Consider the following 25,721-nt stretch of genomic DNA (forward strand, 5'->3'; position numbering starts at 1 on the left):
AAATTAGGTTTAGGCATTAATCATTATTTAGTTATTTTTAAATTAATTTGACTAAAATATTTAATATTAGGATATATAACTTTTAGTTATTGCTGATGTTCAAGGACTCTGTTTAATGAAACCAATAATTGTCTCCAGGGCCCCAATACATCCTACTAAAATATGGGCAGAGTGTGGATTGCAATAGATGCTAATCTTATTCGATAGAATATAAAAGATTCATACTTTACACATTTTTAAAAAATATTGCACAGCAAAATAAATTTTGACTCTGGAAACCAAAAGACATTGGTATGTATTCTCTTTCAACTTATGATATATGTGGCTTTGGGCTATCCACCTTAATCTTTTAAAGCCTATATTTTCTAATGAATAAAATGATAATGGAAAAAAAGTTCCTACTTCAAGTAGTTATTATGAGGGTTAAGTGAGATAGGCTATTTAAGGCACAGAATGTATTATTTTGCTCAAAAACTATCACTTTGATTTTTGTGGTGACTCCTATATAGGCATGGTATTGTTTGTGTGATCATCCTGTCTTAGCTCAGAATTTAGTTTCTTTTAAGATTGCTAAACAGCCTCAAAGTGAACATTTTTGTATGTAAATATTTTTCTGAGCCACTTGACTTATTTGCATAGAATCTAATCCTGAAGAGGTGTCCCCCAGGTCAAGCATTTCTAGAGTTACAACAATATTTTGAAATTCTATTCTGGTGTCCTTGACCAAGAGTGACTGGTTTTATTCCTGGACAGGAGCTTCTTATTGCATTGCAAATAGTCATACCAACGTGGCTTGTTTTCTGTGGAGTGACCCACACCCAGTGGTCTATTTTCCTGGTTGCTGGCCTTTAAAAAGGCTAACTAACAAGCTGTTAGACTGCTGCCCTTTGAAAGGGCAATCCCAGACTGCACTCCCAGACCAGAATTGCTTATTTGTTCTAGCCTGATATTTTTGTTCTGCACATGCTAGAAGGTTTTCAGGTTGGTTCTGGTGTTTGTCTGAAAGCTGTGAGGGATATAGCTAACAGGAAACTCAAAAAATAATGACATGAATATATTTATCTCATAATTCTATGTTCCCTTTCATTAGTCATTGATTTTTGTCTCTGGAGCTTTGTAGCCATATTTTTTTCTTTAATGAAATGAAATAATCTTAAAGAGGGGAAGAGAGAAATCTCTCTCTCTCTCTCTCTCTCTCTCTCTCTCTCTCTCTCACTATCATCTGTGATAGATTTAAACTAATTTTGAAAAAAAAAGAATTTAAAAGAATCAAGAGCAATGTTTTTCATATACTGAATTAGAACAGTGCAGTATAAAAGGCTGAGCTAGAGTGACCATCTCTTCCAGTGGACCCAAGACTAGGGGAATTTTCTTGGATGTGAGATTTTCAATGCTGAAAATAGGGAAACTGGGAAAGTCTCAGGTGAACTAGATTAGGGGGCAGGGGAACAGGCAGAAGGTGAGCAAATTTTAAGTCAGAGTAAAACCATTTCACTGGTCAATATTCTTTTAATTAAAAAAAACAACAACTCTTTGGCTTTGTCCAGTTTACACTGGGCTCCTGCCACCACTGCAAGAATTACAAGTAATACAACTTGGTGCCATATGTATGCACTTCCTTGACAATGCCTAGACCAGGTGAAATTAGGCACTGTAAATTCTCCTATGCTACATCTCCTTAACACCATTATTTCAGTTCCGATTGGCCACTACCTATAATCACAGAAAGCTGGCTGGCCTTCCTCTGTTTTCCTAGGAGTCACTTGTCTGTGTAAAGTTGTTTAGAGCTTTCCTTTTGAGTCACACAAATGGAGGGACAAGAAATTTTGTAGGAAGAGTCTCTGTTGAGAGTGGTAGTGGGAGGAACATGCTACCTTTTCTTTTTAGTTTTTCTTGATTCCCAAGTTTTTATTTCAACATTTGTTTAAGATTTATTTCCTATCTTCCTATGACATCTATGTTTTTGTTTTTGTTTTTTCTTTCCAGTGATACTGGGGATTGAAAGCAGGGCTTTACCTAAGCAAGCACTCTACCACTGAGCTACACCCCCAGCCCTTTTTATTTTTTATTTTGAGACAGGGTCTCGCTAAGTTGCCCATGTTGGCCTTGAATTTGTGATCCTCCTGCCTCAGTCTCCCAAGTGACTGAGATTACAGGTGTGCACACTGCACTTGATGACTTCTGTGCCTTTTAGACATTTCCAAGACACATAGCTATTTTACTACCACTACAGCTCACATTATTAGAATTCTTTATCTCCACCTTTCTTTTTATCAGTAGCTGCCATTTATTAAGCAAGTGCTATTCTAAGCACAGTACACAATATCCCATGAATTTCACTGTGAATATAGGAAGGCAAAGGCTCAAGGATTTAGGTGCATATCACTCTCTGGGGACAACATTTCATAATGAGAAATATGAAGGTTTACAAGTGGGGCAAAGTCAGGTCCAAGTTCTTGCTGCCCTCTTTTGCCAAAGGTTATATAGCTGTGAGGACAAAACCTTCCTCTGTCCACTCAGATGCTCCTAGAAATGGCACAAGATTGCATGGGGATTTCCTGAGACACAGATGCTGATTTAGTATGTTTGGCACGGGGCCCCAGATTCTGCATTTCCAACAAGTTCCTAGGAAATGCTGATGCTGCATTTCTGCAGATGCCAATTAGGTCAGCAAGGGTGACAGCATAAATACCTAAAACTACAAAGTCCATGAATCAGTACTGGAAGTGGCCAGGGCATGGCGAATGTTTCTCTTTGTATGCAGATTTCATACATTTCTCTTGGCCAGTGGCAGTGCTGCCATATCTAATCAAGTTCTTTGAAACCTGCAACCAAAGAAATCAAAAGCTTCTCTCCTCAGACAACTGCTAATCTTTGCAGTGCAATATAGAAAGCCTCTGCTTGCATTAGAACTCAGTCTCCTGCAGTGGTACTCCCTTGTGAGAAAAGAAAATGTCCTTACATTTTACACAGATAAGAAGTGAAGGAAGGGACAGCTGATTTCTCTCAAAGTACTAATACTTTCAGAGGATGGGATGGCAGAATTCAGCTCTGGTCCATCAGATGCCAGGAAGTATTTCTCAACTTTTTCTGTCTCTGCCTTGCTCGCTGATTAGCCCAATAATTGGTTAACCAGTCATCTGTCACACAGCACATTGCCTGGGATGTCATGAGCATTCAGTGATTGAAGGCTTGTTGAATTCATTACATCCAGGAGACTCTTCATGGTTCATAGAACCCCTCACTTTTTAAGATGTGCCATAAAACGAGAGGATTCTGTTTCAAATAATATATCCCTTTCTTGGAGATTCACAATACTCTCTGTGTAAAATTCTCCGAGCAGTAATAGACCCATTGCACAGATTGCCTTCTTTAATAATCTATCTATGTTTTAGAAGTCTTAGAAGTTTAGGATTCCATTTGTAAGGAGGTAACATGCTACAGACATGCCACCTTCCCCCTTTACCAATTGATAATAAGTATCAGTAATGACTACAACCAAACATGTTTTCAAGCAGAGCCTAAAATAGCAAATAGAGCCAATAATCTTTAGCCTCCTGCTCTTGCTTCCTGCCTGTTCCTATGTACTCAGCTTTATAAACTGTGCTTTGGTGCTAAGGGAATCTACCCTTAGGTTGACCAGGGTTAAGAATATATTCTATGACTGGGTGTGGTGGTGGATGCCTGTAATCCTAGCAGCTTGGGAAGCTGAGGCAGGAGGATTGCAAGTTCAAAGCCAGCCTCAGCAAAAGCGAGGTGCTAAGCAACTCAATAGGACCCTGTCTCTAAATAAAATATAAAAAAGGGCTGGTGGTGTAGCTCAGTGATTAAGTGCCCCTGAGTTCAATCCCCAGTGCAAAGATAGATAGATAAATAAATAAATAAATAAATAAATAAATTCTATGGACATGCATTAGATATCTCAGTTTGCATTGGTCTTGCCTCTGGGTACATGCCTAGTTTTCTACTTATATATATATGGGAATTGGCACTCATTTGATCTTTATTACTGGGAAGAAACTCATATCTATTCTCTTGAGAAGTAAGGAAGAGAGGCTTAAAAAACTCCCTTTAAAGGAAAAGATACATGTATAGGTACTAGCACTGTGTCTAATACATAGAAGATATCGTTTTACTATTGCTGTTATTATTAGTCTTCCAAGGTGGAGGTCAACACTTACTAAACAGCATTTATTATTATTTAAAGTGTATTAACAAGATTAGCAGCTAGTAGGAAGGTTTCTCAATATTAGTCATTTGCTTATCCTTTTAGTCTTTTGCTTACCTTAATTAATACTTTTTTTTCTATTTGCATCAGTTTCTATGACCATACTTTTACTGCTATTAAACATTTCAAGAAAATTGATACTCTCAAGAGTGAATCCTATGGATTAGCCTCCGTATAAGTTAAGGTTCTGTTGAAAGAATTAGATTTATAAATATGACCTATTAAGGAATGATATGTTTGTTTAGTGGAAAAGGAATTGGGCTGGGGTTCTAATTTTCATTTAGTCCCTTTAGCAATATATACTTTTGCACACTGAACCTCTCTATGGGTTCCCTGAATGTGTCCATAAAATGAGGAGACAAAAAGATCTTCCTTTCAGGAGTGACAGAATACCACCAAAGATCCAACTCATTAAGTCAATATTTACTATATTGGTATAAATTAAATCAATTTCTTTCCTTTGTCTGAGTCTCAGTTTAGCTATTAAAAAATTGTGTTGAAAATGACTAGATGATCTTATTATCTTTTCATGTATGTTAGACTCAGAATTCTCAGCCTTCAGATAACACAACCTCAGAACTTGGTCCCTGTGTTAGGGTTCTGCAGAGGGACAGAACTAATGCAATATCTATGTATCTATACATATTGAGAGTATACAGATTATAGATACATAGATGAACAATGGAGAGGGGAATTAGGGGAATCAGTTCATGGGATTGTGGAAGCTGAGGAATCCCATGGTAGATCATCTATAAGGGAGACCCAACAGTGTGGCTTAGTCCAAACTAGGAAACCAGGGAAGCTGACAGTGTAACTCAATCTGAGGCTGAGGGACTGAGAACCTGGGTTGGGGTGCTAGGGTTAAAAGCTGGAGAACCTGCAGTTTTATGTTCAAGGAAAGAGAATAAATGTGTCATAGCTATAGGAATCAGGTATGTGGGTGGGGAAGGGAGGGAGAGAAAGGGGGGTATTTTTCCTCCATTTTGGTCCATCCTGTTTCTACCAATTGGACAATGTCTGCCCACATTGAGGGTGGAACTTCCATATTCAGTTCTCTGACTCACAGGGCTGTCCCCTCCAGAAACGCCCTCAAAGGCACACCTATAAATAATGCCTTTCCAGCTATCTAGATATTCTGTCATCCACTCATCACCTAAAATTTACCATCATGGTCCCCTTCTCAGTTTGGAGGCCACATAAAGATCTAATTTTAGCTCAGAGCCTTGACTCTGGAAAATGATTTTATTTTTAAAATAACTAAAGAGAAGGAGCCAGTGATTTTTCAGGAGGTAGCTATTTAATCCAGGAAGGTATATTCATGTGGAAATGAAATTCCAACCAAACTAGTATGTAAACTCCATGAGGAATGGTTTTAGTTTGGTCCATCTCGAATTTCAGCACCTAGAACAGCACCCCAAAATAATAGTTGAATGGATGAATGAATGTATTATACTGGGAACTCTGGGGTAGTGGAGAAACTAGTTTCTTGTGTGGCCTTGACCTTATCTACCAGTAGTGTATGGCCATTATAATTTGCAGTGATCAAGGATGCTCATAGGAGTGAATGTCAGGAGGCATGATAACCACTAACACCACAGCTTCCCTGAGGGGCCAAGATCTGCATGATGTTTCTAAGTTGGGGATTGTATCCCCCTGCCTAACCCTGTCAGTGTTGAGAGCACAAGAAATCACAGGGGATGGCAATGTCTTTTTCACTTTGGTAGGGGTGGTTAAATCACCATGGTGGTTACTAAAATGATGACACAGCCTCATGAGGCAACTGAGCAGAGATTTCAAAACTGTCAATCACAAGCGTTCATGCAAACAGAGTCCACAGCAAAACCAAAAGATGTTTTAAGTGCCATTTCATCCAACAGACTTACTAGAAAAACTAATGTTGAAAAAGAAAAGGACAAACTGCTAGATTTAAGCGAAGTCTTCATTGTTTGGGTCAGTTTACTATATTTCACAACTGTATCTTTTGAAGGTTCTTAAATTCTCTTCCGTGATTTTCTACCGCTCTTAGAATGATATTCCAACTTCTCAAGAATTGTTTTTGAGTTACCTTCCATGTTTCATAGGCTCTGTCTATTTATCTCCTCTATGCTGTCTCTTTCTTGCTCACTCTGCCCAGGTCACAGACTTTCTGACTGTTTCTTGAGCATAGGGAATTTCTTTTACTATTCCTTGTTTTGTAACAAGGTCTATGTCTTATTTTCCAGCCTGACTCCTTCTCAATCCTCAGGGCCCCATTAACTGCCAAATCCTGAAGAAGCCTCCAGAAACTATTGTGTCCAAAGGAAGCCCACCCTCCATAGCTAGCGATGCAGTGCTATGCCTTCTTTTTACCTTTAGATCAAAAGTTATCCTGATTCTTTTTAGATTATTTCTTCCCTTGTTCCTTACCTACCATCCCTGTCCTCACCACCAAAACTTAACTTCCAAGATGGAAAGGACCAAAAAAATTGCTTATTTACATTTTGTCAGGCACTGTGCTAACCTCTGGTTAGAGGGAACTGAACAAAATAGTTGTTGAAAAAATAATAAGCCTAAATAGACTAAGAGAGGGGAAATCTAGTCCAGCAAGTCTTGATTTCTTTAGACATAGGAAATAAACCATGCAAGATATGGTACATAAAGTTCTAAAACCTTTGCTCTGGGGCCCTGACTCCACCCTCTCAATGTGAAATATTCCCTCTGCTCCAAATTTTTAGAACTCCTTAAGGCTTGGGGCTGTGAAGAACTACACAGGCTAGATAGACTCTTCCTGAAGGAATCAGCTTGCCATCTTTGGGGTATTTAACTACTTGATTAATAATAAATGTATGGTTTCCTTAAGGCTTTTATTGTGAAAGTGAAAGAAGTAATAAGAAAAACTAGGTTACTTTTGCTTTACTTGAACTGGCAATTCTTAAAATTAATTGTTTAAGGCACTAGTGTCACAGTTTCAATAGTGTTTGAAAGAAATGAAAGGGAACTCAATCTTACATTACATCCTCCAACTGGGATAAAGTGTTACACATATGTATAAGGAGATTTGGGGAAGAATGTTTTTCTGTAGCAACCCAAATGTCCATCCAAAGCAAACAGGGTAGATAAACCATGTATTTTTAAACAATGGAAGATACTCGACAATAGTCTTAATAAAATGAACTAGATTGCATTTTATCCTTAAGGATAAATACCAAGAACTTAATATTGAAAGATGGAAAGAAGCAAGTTGCAAAAGAAGCTAAAAGAAGCTAATAAGAAGAGAAAAGCTAATAGGAATCTAACTAAAAGAAGCTTCCTATTCAGGAAGCTACACTTACGCAAATTATATTTTCTTAATTAATGTAAAGTGTAGAATTACTTATAGCCAAGATTTAAAACACACACAGATGGGTGGGTAAGTGGGTAAGTGAGTGTATTTTAGTGGTGGGTGTCCTACCTATGGTAAAAAATAAGACACTTGAGTGATTCTCTAGCACAGGAGTTGGCAAACTATGGCCCATATGTCAAATCCAGCCCACTTGCTGTGTTTGTGTGCCCACAGTTAAGACAAGCATCCCCTAGTTCGCTGAATGATCCCTACAGGTCATGAAAAGACAGTCCTGATGACCCAGGTGCCAGGGGTTAGAAAGCAGCAAGAGAAACACAAACACTAAGAGACACATCTGCCCATCTCTCACCATGCTTATTTGGTTTCTTCAATAAGGTTTGTAAGAACAAGTGCTCCAAGAATGCCTCATCAGCCTACACTGCAAGTATAAGCCCATGTGAACTGTATTTTCTTTTCTGTGACCTGGAGATACCTGCTGTTGGGAGGAAGGTGAGGACTTGCAGTGCTTCAATACTCTGGGTTCCTAGATCATGTACCAAGAAAGTTCACTCTATGATCATATTTAATGTTAAGCACTGTAGTATCTCCTTCAACCGGTCCTTTTGAGTCTAAGGATATATAATTTACTAGCTGCTTCATGAAAGTCAACGAACTAACAAGTGCTATGTATATTTAACATGTAACTCTCAACATTCTGAATGGAACACTTACAGGTGTGTGATAAGCCTCGTGAATGAAATTGGAATAGCCTTTTGTTGATAGGCTCAGCAAATCTCAAGTCTGTGAGCTTCCCCTAATAGCACTTTGAGATTGTTTCCTCCATCCTGATAGTCTCCTGTCAAGACAAATGGAAATTAACTGCTTTTTCATAATTGAGAAAAGAGATAGTGCAAGCAATTCTTTTTATTTATTTGTTTAAAAAGTAATGAATCAAGCATTGGGTTAGTAATTGAACTTGAATCTTCTAGACCAGTAATCAATTCCCTACTTCATTCCAAAAAGCTTCACAAAACTGGAAACATTTTAATATCACCAATGACCCATCCTTGATTTTCTAAAGAAAGATTTTTTTAAACCCCTGTTGTCTCTGATAATGTCTCTATATTAAAAGCTCTGAAATGATTTTCCCTAACCTCTCCTTTATTTCACTGTTGGTGTGAATGTGCTCATGAGTATATTAAGCAGGAGAAAGATAACATTTTAGAGGCTCTTGGCATGTCAGCAGTGGGCATGGGGAGGGCCCCACATGAACTGGATGCATAGTGCTGGTATGCATTCCGTGGGGGTATGAAAGGACTGACATTCTTAACATCACCGGTGTTTTCTACCATTGTGTGGCAATAAGAAGTATATTAATATGAAATAGACTTCATGATTGTATGTTCTTGCTCCAGTTTGTTACATGGAGCATCATCTCTTTGGCCTTTATAAGTTTCACTTTATTACCACGAATACAGCACAGGTGATTTTTATAGCTAGAAGGGATTATTTACATCTCAGTAGTTGAATTTTTCTCTACAGCTCAGATCCAATGTTCCCTTGAAGTGCAGCATGACCTGAGATTGAGTTTGTCCCTTCTCTGTACCCTTGAGATTTTGATATCTTCCTCTACTATAGGTACAGACACTAGGACAGTGGCTATTTATTTGTGTGTCTTATGTCACAGCGTGAGCTCAGCCTTCTTTGTGGTTGTGTCTTCAAGGCGTAACTCAAAGCCTGGAAAAGGAGGTGCTGTATAAATGTATGTTAAATAAGTAATGAAGAATGAGTGAAGAACGATTTTCTTTCTAGATTTATCTCCTGCTGTTCTCCAGTTTATACACTGAACTCTGCTAGCTCACACTGAATAGACATTTCCCAAGCAGGTCAAGGCCTTTCAAATCTTCTTAGCATTCTTCCTACGTGATTGAATCTTTCTGTCTTGTTTTCCTAGAAACTTTCTATTCCAAGCAACTGGCTTGCCCATCGTGACCTTTTCCTCTAAAGACATGTTCAACATCTAGAGACCAAAATGATCACTCCCTCACATCCTTTTCGAACACTTTGTTCCTTTTTCTGTCCTGAGATAAACTTCTGTTAGTGGTTGTGGGAGTTGTCAGCTTATTCTTCTGCCTCCTCATGAGACAATGGAAATTCTTTGATGGTGAGAGCCATGCTTGTTTCAAGGATGCAGAATTGGTGTTCTGTAGTGATCTGTTTCATGTGGATTCTAAGACACCCTAACATTTACTGGAATACCACACCTCAAGGTGCATCTTATTATTTTAAGCTTCATTTTTCATCTTTCTTTGATTTCTTTCAGAATTGAGGAACAAAAGAAAAAAATAAGGTTGCAGAATTCTAAGACTCTCACAAATTTTTTTGCCTCCATATCTAATTTTTAGCCTTTTATCAGAAGACATTTAACCTCCTTTACAAAATGTTGTTAAGAGCTCAGTTCATTTGACCTGAGGCTTTAGTTGAATCACTTGGATTTCTCACTTTTGACAACTGTTTATAAATTCATATAATCATATTTTTTACCGGGACAATGATTTCCTATAAAATAAAACATGAAGTTCAACTGAAGAAAGTCCATTTTCCATGAGGGGCAAAAAAATGATTTCAAAGAAAAGAAAATTGGTAATTCATTCTTTGATAGCTAGTTGACTTTTATTATGGATAATTGTGCATGAAATAAAGCATTTCAAAGGAATTTGTTGTGAAAACTAATTTTAAAATATTTCTTGAATCCTGCTATTCTGGATACTGTTTCCCTGATCTTATGATCTTGTTTATAGTGCATGCTAAAATATCAGTAGATATTTTATTTACTAGACATTCATGTTTAAGAAAGAATAGTATAACATGAAATGGAAATCAGGGAGGTGTTTTTGGTTTTGTTCTAGTTTGAGGAGAAAATAATTTTGTAAGAGAGTGAAGCAAGTGCCATACAGAGGTAGACATAACACATAAAGAGACGTCCTACTTTCTTCCAAGCCATTGTCGCCCATCAATAAAAGGACTTTTTAGCTCAAGCAATTTAAATTTTAGCTTCTGTTATTGCAAGTAAGATTCCCAAATAAGAAAAAAAATTCAAAGTCACATTCTGTTATTTGAAGAAAATGAAGAATCTGTATGAATATGTGAGGACGTAATTTAACTAGGACATTATCTATCACTTTTATTCTGCTTCTTTTCAGCTGGTGGTGATAAGAAAGTTGGTCCTATATTAGAATGGAGACTTGAGCCAAAAAATGTGTAAGTTCATTATTTATGGACTAATCAGCTCCTCCAATGAATGCTTCAAGTCCCTGACACCCACCTCCAGGGTTGTACCATGAAATTAATGAATCTGGCATAGCTACAGTATGTTCCACAAAATGGGGAATAATTTGGAAGGGAGGGACTTGGGTTATTGATAATCCACTGGAGTTATCGATGCCTTTCCCAGGATATGTGGCATGATAATGGTGTGTATGTTACAAGGTATTTTGTTTCACATTTCTCTAAAACTCTTCCATCAAGTTTTATGAAGCTAACTAGACACATATTCATCATTTCACATTTTCAAACAACTTTCTAGTACCTCTTTGGCATATCACCATTTTTAAAGGACTATATATTTTGAGGATGCATGTGTACTGTGAAGGCAGATTCCTGTTTTGAACTTTTGGTTTTTGGATTGTGCAGTAATTTACTTAAGTATGCATTTATTCACATCTTGGACAATTTCACAGAATCAGTGTTGCTTAGTAATAATGTACAGCATTCATTGTCAGATTATTATATTCCAGGTAGTCTTCCAAGCAGTGCTAATATATTATTTTATTTACTCTTTATAAATCAGGATGAAGTGGGCACTTCTATTACCATCTACACTTCATAAATTGGAAAATGAAAAAAAATGAGTTAAGCAACTTGCCTAGGGTCACAGAGCTAGTGAGTATCATTCAGGATATAAACTAAGAGCCTATGTTTGGAACTCTATTCCTAGCACTTTCATGAGAAAAGGGGCAATGGATTAAGAGGACTGAGTTCTGACTCTGCCACATCATATCATAGCACTTCTTAGCCTACTTTCCTGTCTGGTGGCTATCATAAGATCTATCTTATAAGAGTGTGGGGGTTTAATAGGCAGCTTTATTTACCTAACTGTGTGTGGAGGGCACAAGAATTGATTGATAAAACTTTATTGAACTTGACATATACATCAACAGTTTTCTGCTTGGGGTTTCTGGTAAACTAGATGCAAATGTTATATGTATGTATACCAGTGCATTTTTATAGGCAGGTAGTCTGTATAATACTATTTAAGGGATTTACAATATCAAAACAGATATAGCCTAAATGAACACCTAATTTATCTTTTAAACCAGAATATCTTTGCAAATTAAGAGAGGGATCAGTATTAATTACACTGAGACAACAGGTCCCAACCAGAACATCTGATCCCTCTAGAAATGACTAATGAAAATACACCTCTGAGTTCTAGTTGGCTGTTATATGCAAATGAAGAGGTCAAGTTAAATTATCCCTCAGGGCCATTCCATTTCTAGGATTTTATGACTTTTTTTTCAGTTAAATTTAAATCTAACTGGCTCAATATGCCATTCAGATAATTTAAGACTGCCTCCTGCTGTCATCTGTCATTTGAGAGAATAAGCCACACTTACCATTACATTTAGCTAAAATATGATTAGGAAAGCAAATGCGAAATGACAACAAAGAAAAAAATCTAAATGCAAATCCAAATATAAAATGGATTTTGGATTATTCTGTTATGTATCATTCAGGATGCCACTCACATTCATTTGCATGGAGAATTATGAGATGATGATGCTCCGTTTTCTTCAAAGCCCTGATCAGCAGCATCTTCACATCAGAGTATAGATGTCAGATGTCTACTAAGGTTCAGACTGACAAGGCTTTTGTCCAACTGAGTGTGACATGACAAGAATCTGCCTGCTGTCAGACAGCATCACAGTGACATCCACAGACTAATGGTCTTTCAGTTGTCAAGTATCTTTAATGACAAAAGAGGTCCCAACTTTTGTGGTGCATTATAAGATGGTATTATCTCCATGTGGGTTTTGATGATGTTCTACTGATATATCTCTTGACTTATAACTAGGGTCTAAGGTGTATTCTATAAATACACCTTCAGACCCTTCCAGGGCTTTGAGTTAATGGTAAGAATGAACACACAGACCTGTGTCTGGAACCAGAAAATTGTTTAAAAAGAATTTGCTGGATTCAAGGAAGAGAATATTATGAAATTCCAAAAGAAAAATAAATAAGAAAAATTATAGTACTAAGTATTCTTTTTTTCTTAAGTTTAAGGTGTTATACTAATATTTACATCATTAACTTAATAAAATATCATAGGCTGAAGGTTTGATTCAGTACATGCCCCCGGAAAGTCATGTTTTCTCTTTTTAAATTGTGGTAAAATAAGCTTCATAAAAAATCAGTCATTTTCAAAGGTTCCACAAACATATTGGAGAAAAGATAGCTTCTTCAACAAATGGTGCTGGGAAAACTGGAAATCCATATGCAACAAAATGAAATTAAACCCCTATCCTTCACGATGCCTAAAATTCAATTCAAGGTGGATCAAGGGCCTAGGAATTAAACCAGAGACCCTGCGCCTAATAGAAGAAAAATTAGGCCCTAATTTCCATTGTGTCAGATTAGGCCCCAACTTCCTTAATAAGATTCCTATAGTGCAAGAAATAAAATCAAGAATCAATAAATGCGATGGATTCAAACTAAAAAGCTTCTTCTCAGCAAAATAAACATATGTAAAGTGAATAGAAAGCGTACAGAATGGGAACAAATTTTTACAACACACATATATGATAGAGCACAAATTTCTAGGATATATAAAGAATCATCACAAAAAACCCCAAATAACCCAATCAATAAATGGGCCAAGGAACTGAACAAACACGTCTCAGAAGATGATATACAATCAAAAAATATATGAAAAAATGTTCATCATCTCTAGCAATTAGAGAAATGCAAATCAAAACCACTCTAAGATTTCATCTCACTCCAGTCAGAATGGCAGCTATTAAGAATATAAACAACAATAAGTGTTGGTAAGGATGTGGGGGAAAAGGCACACTCATACAGTGCTGGTAGGACTGCAAATTGGTGTAGCCAATCTGGAAAGCAGTATGGAGATTCCTTGGAAAACTTGAAATGGAGCCACCATGTGACCCAGCTATCCCACTCCTTGGTTTATACCCAAAGGACTTAAAAACAGCATACTACAGGGACACAGCCACATCAATGTTTATAGCAGCATAATTCACAATGGCTAAATTATGGAACCAAACTAGATATCCTTTAGTAGATGAATTTATAAAGAAAATGTGGTATGTACAACAATGGAATATTACTCAGCATTAAAAGAGAATAAAATCATGGCATTTGCAGGTAAATGGATGGAGTTGGAGAATATAATGCTAAGTGAAGTAAGCCAATCCCCCAAAACCAAATGCCGAATGTTTTCTCTGATATAAGGATGCTGATTCATGATGTGGATGTTGGGGGAAGCATGGGAGGAATAGACAGACTTTCGATAGAGCAAAGGGGAGGGAGAGAAAGGGAGGGGGGATGGAACTAATAAAGACAGTGAAATGAAACCGACATCATTACCCTAAGTACATGTATAAAAACACGAATGGTGTGACTCTTCTTTGTGTACAACCAGAGACATGAAAAATTGTGCTCTATTGTGTAATATGAATTGAATTACACTCTGCTATTATATATAACAATTTAGAAGAAATAAAATAATATAAAGTGATACAAAGATTAGCAAAAGTGAACCAGACAGGCAGGTCATTTGGGATTGTACGAACTCTTGCTGATGCATTTTTTTTGTTACTTAACAAAGTGGTTAAGTAGCACATTGATCTTCAAAAGCCAATAAATTGTATATAGTCTGCAAAAAATAATCAGTAATTTTAACAATTCAGTGGCATGAAGTATATTCAAATGTTGCACAACCATCACTGCTGTCTAGTTTCAGAATTTTTTATTACCCCAAGTGGAAACTCTGTACCATTAAGCAGTCATTCTCTGTCCCTCTGTACCCTACCTCCTGGAAATCATAAATCTTCTCTCCACCTATTTGAATTTTCCTATTCTGCATATTTAATATAAATAGAATCAGATCATTTATGGCCTTTTGTGTCTACCTTCTCAGACTTAGCACACTATTTTCAAAGTTCATCCAAGTCATTGCATGGTATCAGCATTCTATTTCTTCTTGAGGTTGAATAATATTTCATTGTAGGGATATACCACTTTTTATGTATCCTTGAGTGGATATTTGGATTGTTTCTACTTTTTAGTTACTGTAAATCGTGATGCTATGAACATTTGTATGCAAACCTTTGCTTGAACATCTGTTTTGAATTCTTTGGGGCATGTACCTTCTAGTGGAATTTTGGGGTCATAGGTTAATTCTGTTTAGGTTGTTGAGAAAGAAACTGCCACATGTTGTTGTTTTAACTGATTAAAATATCAATTTCATGCCGTTATTGCAATGGGCTCTCCATATTTAGGATCCTTTTCTCATAGTTCTGTAGGGAAGCAAGTGGCCAACCAGAGGGGATGGTTCCCAGCATGCTGCCATTTAGGTAAGGTTGCATGATATGCATGAAGTGATATATGTAGAGCAAATGTTATACAAAAGAGGGTGTGCTTTCTCCATCCCTGTATCCCACTTTTTAGCTTAATGTAGATGAGGACAGTGCCCTTGGAAGTCACATGTGGACAATGGTGGAGATTTGAGGGTCCTATTTATGAGTTCCCAGAAACATTCTTGCAGAACTCTGTCCTTGATCGAAAACACAATTGCTCATAAATAAACTTTTATTATCTATGATCCATGACACATACTGGGGATTGTTTAACTCAATAGCTAGCTTTATCTTTAATAACACAAACTGTAAGTTGAAAAATTATGAATACAAAGGTGATAAGAGTTCTCTCTAGTTCCTTTCTGCCCTCAACTTTTCTTGTCTTGGTTTAATTATTAAATCCTTGTTGAGAAACATGGAGAAGGTCAGGAAGCTCATCTAAATCCGATCTTTAGGGATACATGGGCTTATCATCAGATCCAACTTGTGGGGAAATAAATTACAGGCGTGTTATCATAGTATGTACATCAGAAGAAAACTTCCCGATTTTTTTTCTCAGAATATTGCTGGAGCTAGAATAGATATTGATGTAGGATGGGAGGATTGGGTCAACAGGAGACAGAGACAGTCAAAGTACACAGGAATTAGAACATCGCAATGTCAAGTTGAGAAAACCAAGTGTTCTACCTTGATCTAGCTTGTGGTTTTGATTAAATTATATGCATGTTGCCCATTTTGGTGTCCAATAAGGATCTCTTTTGTGACAATAGCTTTTAGTTCTGAAATATCACAAAGAAAAGCAGAGATCATAGGTTAGCAAACTGTCCAACCTCTTAAAGACATCGGCTGGGGCTGTACCTCAGTGGTAGAGCGCTTGCCTTGCAGGTGTGAGGCCCTGGGTTTGATCCTCAGAACCACATAAAAATAAATAAACACATATTGTGTCCATATACAACTAAAAATATTTTTTTAAAAATATATCCCAGTCCAAGCTTGATTCTGCAGGAGAGTCCTTTATCAAGGAGGCATGCCCATACCTTCCGCCATTGGTTCTTCAGTGCTTACTGAAAGAACTGGTAGAGTACACATTTTCTGCAGATACTGGAACTATTAAGCTAGGATCATTCTTTTGTCACAAGGTGCTTGTTTCTATCCCTGTGTTGGATTGGAGAGATTTGTGATATCCCATTGCATGTCCCTACAAACAGGCTTTTTGGGTGAGATTTTCTGATGCAGCAGGTGAAATGTTTAAAAAAATAATAAAATTACCTGCTTGTGCCTCTGATTCTAGGCCGTCACATCTCAAGTCCTGAGCTAGGTTAATGTAACTTGCCAAGTAAAAGATGACAGCATAAAGCTCCTGCTGAGCCACAGCTGCTTTGAGTTCAGTGTCATCTTTTAGGGGTGGAATCAGGTTTGCCTGAGATTTCAATCCTCTTCACAATTAATAACAGACATCAACATTCCTCATGTACTTACATATAATGCAAACTATTTTAATATGGCAAATATAGCTTACTTGTTTCTTATTAGTGTTGAGCAGGGTATGATACTCTTTCTTTAATAAATCTATTCAACATTTTTTTTCCAAAAGTAACTTTTTCCAACTTTAATCATAATAATTCAACTTATTCTCAATTATTATACTTCTCGTTGGACTTTACTACGGAATTACTTGTTTTCTTTAATGAGACAACATGCAGTTTGCATTTTTTTTCTTTTTTAATGCATCCTTAAAAACACTATTTATTTTGCCTTAGAAACCATTTGTCCTTTATTTTTCCAACAAAAATATTTGGGGTTTAATTAAAACCATCAAAAATGCCGTTAAAACATCATTAGTAAAAACACCTGCTGCCATTATTAGACAGCATTATTTTCTCTAGAGCCCAGAGGAAGTTTCACTTTGTGGAAATGTGAGTATCATGTGTTTTATGGAATTGTGTTGCTGGATTTTTGCCAAGGTTTGGAAATTTTTATCCATGCATCTCAGGAACTGTTCCACTTTCAACAGTCTGAGAAATGCTATACCCACATGAACCAAGTACCTTGAGGTTTCTGAATAAATTTGGACCCCAGATTCAGGCTCCACTAGAAGCTCTCCTTGGATTTTAAATCAGGAGCAAGAAAAACTAAGTAAAGTCCAGGGATGATCTATATTCACCATCACATTCCTGCCACATCAAAACAATCCCAGATCTGCTGTGTGCAGCACATTTGTGATTTACCACTGGAAGGAGCTAGAGTAAAGATATTGAAAGAACACAACCGTAACTGGGTAGAAGTATGATTAGAAATGACACAGAGGGAAATGATGAAGAGGAAAATAAAGAGAAAGAGAGACTGTCTTTACCTTCTAAAAGGCAGAGATTCAGGCTCGAAATTCCATGACACTGAGATACAGAGGATCATTTTAAAAATTTGAAATGTGGAACTTGTGCATGAAAATTGTAAGACAATACCTTGAAAGGCTGTCATTTTTTATTTTGCTTGCATCAAAGATTCAAAAGGGAAACAGTAAAGGAGATGAAGAGTGAATCGGAGACCATTACTCTAACTTAGAGAATACTTAAATTTTTAAAAAGAAGAGATCTCAGCAGAGATCTGCCTAAATGTTTAACTCTTTCTTGACTAAACTTCAGAATCTTCCTATCTTAAATATGGAAAAAGGGCTGGGCTGTAGCTCAGTGGTAGAGCGTTTGCCTAGCCTGTGTGAGGCACTGGGTTTGATCCTCAGCACCACATAAAAACAAATAAATAGATTGTGTCCATCTACAGCTAAAAAATATTTTTAAAAATATGGAAAAAGTTTATTGGGCTTGACTTCAAAACTTTTTCTGAATCAAGACAGTTGAACTGATTCTAAAAATCTCATGACTTATTTTTTTCTGAAAAAAGAACTAAAAGAGTTTCAATAACCACTACTGACAATAAATCTCAGTTTGATTCTATAGCTAGAAATTTCTTCCATGTTTCTAAATTAACACAACTATTTTAATCTGTCCTCATTGATAAGCAGTAAATTAATTAGTCTAAAGACAAAAGAACTGCTCTTGACAGCCAGTGCTTATTATCTCTGGATAAAGGTTTCATTCATAAAACATGAAAGAAGTAGAAAATTGGTAATTTTTTAGTTACATTGGCAAGGTATGTAGTGCAAATCACCAGTAATATGCCAAACATTCATCCGCATTGTTTGTTCCTGGTTACTAGGAGGGCAGAAAGTTAGACAGCAGATTCCTCAGACTTGATTCTGCACCTGTGCCTGAGAGTGCCTTCATGACAATGTTGACAGGGGTGAGGGTTGAAGATGTGCTGTCTCTCAGCCCTTCTGTCTAGGTACATCATTCATTTCAATAATAGTTCTAAAATTCCGATCATTTTTTACATATCCAGACAATGCATTCGTTTTCTTCTTTTTGGTGGAACTAGTAATTCTAAAAATTAATCTTATGGGGGTAGCAAGTATAGAGAGAAGGCAAAAAAAGAGAGATTGATTCCATTTGAGGAAATTGATTCTGATTGAGGAAATTGATTTCAATTGATCTTCTGTTTGAGATCTTATAGTGTGTGGATCTTATAGTATATTCACAATCTTTTTGTATATGGACATTCCACTCTGTTGAACCTGTGCATTTCAAAAATTATTTGCTCTCAGAAACATTTATTTTTTTCCATATATAGTATGCTTTGAGAAATGTTTTGTTATACAAAGTATCTCCTACCTAAGATTTACTTTCTATGAACTCATGAAAGGATGGCTATTTCTCTCTCTCTCTCTCTCTCTCTCTCTCTCACACACACACACACACACACACACACACACACACACGTTGTATTATATAACCATTATATAACTCGGATGATAGCTGCATGCCCCATTTTTGTTCAAAAGTGGCAGCATTTTTGAGGGGGGAGGGGATTGTTAATTTTGTCTTCTAATTGTTGGTTTTTAATGTGGATTTAGTTACCGTATATAACATTATTTTGAGTAGAGGGATGCTATAAATAAAAATCATTACTATTATTACTTAAGTTTCTACCTTTCTGGAACAGTTGATAAAGATGTGGACAGTATGCAGGAAGCCAAAGGGAGTGGTCTTTAGTTTTTGTCTATTTATATATATGACAGCAGAATACATTACAATTCTCATTACACATATAGAGCACAATTTTTCATATCTCTGATTGAATACAAAGTGTATTCATACCAATTCATGTCTTCATACCTGTATTTTGGATAATAATGATTATCACATTCCACCATCATTAATTACCCCATGCCCTCTGCCTTCCCTTTCAACCTCTCTTCTTTATCTGGAATTCATCTATTCCTCCCTTGTTCCCCCTCCTTACCCCACTATGAATCAGCCTCCTTGTATCAGAGGAAACATTTGGCATTTGGGTTTTTTAGGGATTGGCTAACTTCACTTAGCATTATCTTCTCTAACTCCATCCAATAAGAGCGAATAAAATCATGGCATTTGCAGGTCAATGTGTGGAGTTTTTGTCTCTTTTTGCATAATAAGTTTGAGTGTAGTTATCTCTAAAACCACACCATTAGAATTTTTAAACCTCTCATATGGGAACAAAGTCCCTTCCACCCCCCTTTCGGAGTTATTTCTTCAATTTCTTTATGCCTGACTTTTTAAATATTGAAGTGGACAACTGTCACAGTAAGTGGAACTCAGGATATTCTTTTCTGTGTCTTTATCAAAATTAACAAGAAACGTTTAATATCTTACAAATTTTTTTGATATGCCCTTGGAATTTACTAAATCATTGATGAACCATTTATATGAAATACTGAAACTCTGTATTTGTGGGCATTCCATTTCCTCCACGGGAACCCTAATATATAACTGACAGAAAATATGAAAATGGCTCCCATGAAAACTAATATGTATTGTGAAAAAGATAAAATTTTATTTAATATTTTCCAGTGCTCTAATATATCAGCTATGAGGCCATTTATTAAAATTGAGTTTTGGCTTTTACATCAAAAGAAAGATCTATCTGGGCAATCCTTTTTCATTATGCTCTTTATATGGTTTGGGGTTTCATGCTATATTGATGGGCATGCAAACTTTTCCTGTTTCAGGGCATTTGGAAATGATTTCTAGTGTTACTTTTCTAAGACAATAACTCTTTTTGTGTTTGCTTAAATCTTTGCCTTATTTTCTCATTTAGCTCCAAAATGGATGCAGTATGATTTGCCAATCCAAATATCAAAAGGATCCCTGAGAATAAAAAATTGTAGCAAAACTTTAAAACATGAATTACAGGGGAAAGAATGTCTCCATGTAACCTCTGAGACCTGGCATGATCCTATTCTGTTGATGGAAACAAACCTTGCAAGGGATTCATCATTCCAATCAGTATATTAATCTTTAGACTAAATATGCATTTCCGCGTTTTTGGATGTCAGAATCCAGGGTTTACCAATGACAGAAAGACATGAATAAACCTATAAACTGACCCAGTGAGTCCTTTGAAAAATAAATGTCAGTGTGTTCCATGGAAGTAATTCCAGAATGGGATCAAGAGCCCAGATTATGCTGTCAGTTAGTAGCTGTGGGAATTTCGGTCCAGTTTTTCATGTTTCTGGGTTTCAAGGGTTCAAATCATAAAGAAGAAATTATATAGTCTATAAATAGAAAGTTCCTTATAGATCTGCTGCTTTGTAACCAGTGGGCCTTTATTCATGGGCATAGCAGTGGGAGTAAGAGAAGAATGGCATTCTTTTTTATGTAAATTTTTTATTTATCTATGACAGCAGAATGCATTACCATTCTTATTACATATACAGAGCACAATTTTTCATGTCTCTGGTTGTATACATAGTATATTCACACCAATTTGTGTCTTCATACATACTTTGGATAGTAATGATCATCACATTCCACCATCATTAATTACCCCATGCCCCCTGCCTTCCTCTCCATCCCCTCTGCTCTTGCCCCCTATCCCACTATGAATCAGCCTCCTTATATCAAAGAAAACATTTGACGTTTGTTTTTTTGGGATTGGCTAACTTCACTTAGCATTATCTTCTCTAACTCCATCCATTTACCTGCAAATGCCACGATTTTATTCTCTTTTATTGCTGAGTAATATTCCATTGTGTATATATGCCACATTTTTATATCCATTTATCTTCTGAAGGGCATCTAGTTTGGTTCCACAGTTTAGCTATTGTGAATTGTGCTGCTATGAACATTGATGTGGCTGTGTCCCTATAGTATGTTGTTTTTATGTCCTTTGGGTATAGACCGAGGAGAGGGACAGCTGGGTCAAATGGTGGTTTCATTTCCAGTTTTCCAAGAAATCTCCATACAGCTTTCCATATTGGCTGCACCAATTTGCAGTCCCACCAGCAGTGTATGAGTGTACCTTTTTCCCCACATCCTCGCCAACACTCATTGTTGTTTGCATGCATAATAGCTGCCAAGAATGGCAGTCTTCATGATATGTAATCAAGCCCCAAGTCTCTTAAAATTTCTCATGCATGCTCACACACTCTGGGATCTGGAAAGTCCCTGTTTATTTAGAAAACGGCCTAAAATCAGCCTCTCTGGGTTCTGAATGATTTCTGTTGTATCTATTTCTATACACTTGCCCATGTTTCTCCCTAAATGCCCTAATTCTTTCTTATTGACTAAACTTGGAATCAAGATAGTCACATAAAAATGCACCCCCAGGGATTAGTCAGCAGGTAGCTGGGAAACTTGCATATATACAGCCTCTAGGAGGAACATATTTTAAGTGTACTGAAAAGTAACCCTAAAGGATTAAAAATTTTGGAGTACTTGTTCTCGGACTTCTCTAAGAGTAACTTTGAGCAAAGCGGCAAGCAGTGGATGCATTTGGGTGCATCTTGACTAATCAGTGAGGTTGAATCCATTTCTAAAAAATATGTGACATATCAGTGACCATGACTTCTTACTGAGGATATCATGGCAAACGTGTTTTACTGTGAGATGATTGTACACTTCTACCCAGTTACCCCCAGTCTAGTTCAGACAGTAATATGGGACTTAGGACTCTAGAGTTTCTCCCTACATTGTCTTTCCCCTGAATTCCTCAATGAAAGCACCCTCTAAGCACATTGCTCCATAATTTCAAAACATTTAATGTCTCCACGTGGGTTCTAACTAATGGTTAAAACCCATTGCTAGGAAATTAAGGTCTTCCATTCTCTGTTCCTCTCCACACTTACAGCTTTATCTTCCACTCTAAGTTTTGGAGTCCTATATCTTGATGATGTGGGTCAGGTGGGTCCCTCTGCACTATTCACGATCATGTGTGTACTTACGCTGACACCAAATTTCTTTTGTCTCCACGCATTCCCTCTCCACCAGAAATATTCCATTCATCCTGAGAAACTCAGCACAAATGCCAGATTCCCTCATGAAGATCACTCTATTGTCCTTAATCTCTGCCTTTTGACATAAAGAATTGTGTTCATTACTGCTTTCCCGCATCATATTTTATTTCCACAGCATACATATCTTCCTCTAAAGATTACATTTTTTCCTGGAGGGCACATTCTATTCTATATCCTGTTCATCTTTTGATTCTTAATAACATTCAGCAGTTCCTTGAAAAAAAGTTTTTCAACTTCAATAAATTAATTGAATCAATTGCTACATAATTTTGGCCACTCCAAACCATTTGAAGGGATTTTTATTTTGCTTTGTACTTATCTCTTAAGTTTCTACTTTGCATTACTTTTCCTTTTAAGTATAATCTGAGGGAATTTCTATGAAAATGATGACACTAAGTAATGGATTTGATTCTAAATGAATAACTATATTTGGGGGTGAAGTCTGTTTTGGGATTTCTTTAGTTATTCTTGTGTTATTTTATACATACAAAATAAAATGAATACCACAGTATATCAAGTCAGGGCATCAATTGAAATTTGGCACTAGGCACATTATTTTGTCATCATTATTATTAGAGATTTGAAAAGTGCCATTTTGCCTTTTGAAATATATTGCAGACCATATCTGTATTTTCAAACAGTCCTGATTGAGTAATCACAAGTGCTACACAGTTAGATCTTGGACCCTGTATTTAACATAGAAAGCAATTTATAAGTGGAAGGATGTGTATGTTCCTGAAAGAGAGAGCCAAAGGCAGTCAAACAGCTGAGAGGGGGAAGAAAAATGGTTAAAGGGAACATGTCATTTGCCAGGTGGGCAGAAGGTAATGTATAAATGACTGACAATCCAATTAGAGAATTCATTTTAGACAAAACAAGTGTGGCAGAGTAGAAAGCTATGAACTATATAACATACCATGACAAAAATTCCCAGGGCAACCAGTACCATTCCATTTTCAAATATATGTATGAGAAAATCCATGAATAATGGATTTTATATAACATCTTTGCTATACATTATTTAAAATATCGGTGCTGACTGAAGGTGATCATATTCTTTTTTCGTCATAGTCTTGTGGTTAATGTTCTCTATTTGTGGTATTAGTATAGGGACATTATACTGGATGCTGTTTTAAAGTTTACAACAGATTATCAGAATTTAGATAGAATTATAAGCATTTTGGAAAAATGCATTGCAAACAATTTTTCAAAAAGATTCAATGTTTGTATGAGTTTTTTTTTCCAGACAGAATGAGATGAAAACTAAAAGGATAGGTACATGCTAAATTGTTGTTTGCTTATTTCTTCAGTTTAGTGTCATGATTTAGTCTTCATTTCATGTCTCAGCAAAATCTTAAGACAAATCTTTCTCCTACTCCTATACACCTATTTTCAGCTTAGTGGAAATTACCCAGATGAAATACAGTTAGAATGCAAATATTCCATTGTGTATATATATCACAGTTTCATTCATCTATTGATGGACATCTAGGTTGGTTCCACAGTTTAGCTATTATGAACTGAACATTGAACTGCTATAAACATTGATGTAGCTGCATCACTGTAGTATGTTGATTTTAAGTTCTTTCGGTATTGACTGAGGAGTGGGATAGCTGGGTCCACATGGTGGTTCCATTCCAAGTTTTCCAAGGAATCTCCATACTGGTTTCCAGCATGGTTGCAACAATTTGCAGTCCCACCAGCAATGTATGAGTGTATCTTTTTCCTCATATCCTCACCAACACTTATTGTTGTTTTTATTCTTGATAACTGTTATTCTGACTGGAGATGAAATGTTAGAGTGGTTTTGATTTGCATTTCTCTAATTACTAGAGATGTTGAACATTTTTTCATATATTTGTTGATCCAAATTATATATCTTATTTTGAGAAGTATCTGTTCAGTTCCTTAGCCTACTTATTGATTGGGTTATTTGTTTTTTTGGTATTGAGTTTTTGAGTTCTTAATATATCCTGAAGATTAGTGCTCTATCTGATGTGCAAGTGGTAAAGATTTTCTTTCTCTCTGTAGGCTCTCTCTTCACATCACTGATTGTTTCTTTTGCTGAGAAGAAGATTTTAGTTTCAATCCATCCCATTTGATTCTTGATTTTATTTCTTGTGCTTAAGGAGTCTTGTTAAGGAAGGGCCTAATCTGACATGCTAAAGATTTGGACTTATTTTTTCTTGTATTAGGCTCAGGATCTCTGGTCTAATTCCTAGGTCCTTGATCCACTTTGAGTTGAGTTTTGCGCATGGTGAGAGATAGGGGTTTAATTTCATTTTGCTGCATATGAATTTCCAGTTTTCCCAGCACCATTTGTTGAAGAGGCTGTCTTTTCTCCAATGTAAGGTTTTGGTAGGCTGGAGATTTAGTTTACTATTTCCTCTGTGGTTCCTTTTGTTAAATGAAATATAATTTGTATTATACACATCACAATTTTATACATATATAATCAAGTTTAGACTGCTGCATCTGAACAAGATTACATCTCTTTGATTCACAGCTATATCTGGAGGACCCAGAACAGTACTCAAGCCTAGTTAATGTTCAATAAAATTTGTCGAATTAGTAAATGAGTAACACATCATGGGTAAGTGTATGTGTACATGACTATTTTAACTATACTTTAAAACATGGTCAAACTCAGGTTCAAGAACATTAGAATTATATATATATATATAAAATATGTTAATAATAATTGTAGTGAGAAAACTATCTACCATTTTCCAATGCTTAAGTAAAGCCACATCCTGCTAAGAAGCCTTTTCCATAGTTTTCCTCATTTAATACTCATATGCCACATGGAAACATCATTATTATCATTTTAAGGATGGGAACACTGAAGCAAAGAGAGGTTTAGTAATTTTGCACAATATCCTCATGTGAGCTATCTGCAGAGTTAGAATTTAAATTGATTTTTTTCCTAATGCCCAAAGTCCCGTTTTTATAATATTTATGACATCTCTGATAGTCAAACGACACTTTGCCATGCCCAGTAGACCCAGTGGAGTATAATAAAAAATAAAGAATGCAAACTTTTTCATAAACTAAATCATTTTCAATATTAGTGTTAGCAGAACCCTGAAAGTCTGCCTGGAAGTATTCAGGATAAAGGAATAAATACTTGGCTAAGCTTTTTCCCTT

Source organism: Marmota flaviventris, chromosome 18, assembly GCF_047511675.1.
Source record: "Marmota flaviventris isolate mMarFla1 chromosome 18, mMarFla1.hap1, whole genome shotgun sequence".
Taxonomy (NCBI): domain Eukaryota; kingdom Metazoa; phylum Chordata; class Mammalia; order Rodentia; family Sciuridae; genus Marmota; species Marmota flaviventris.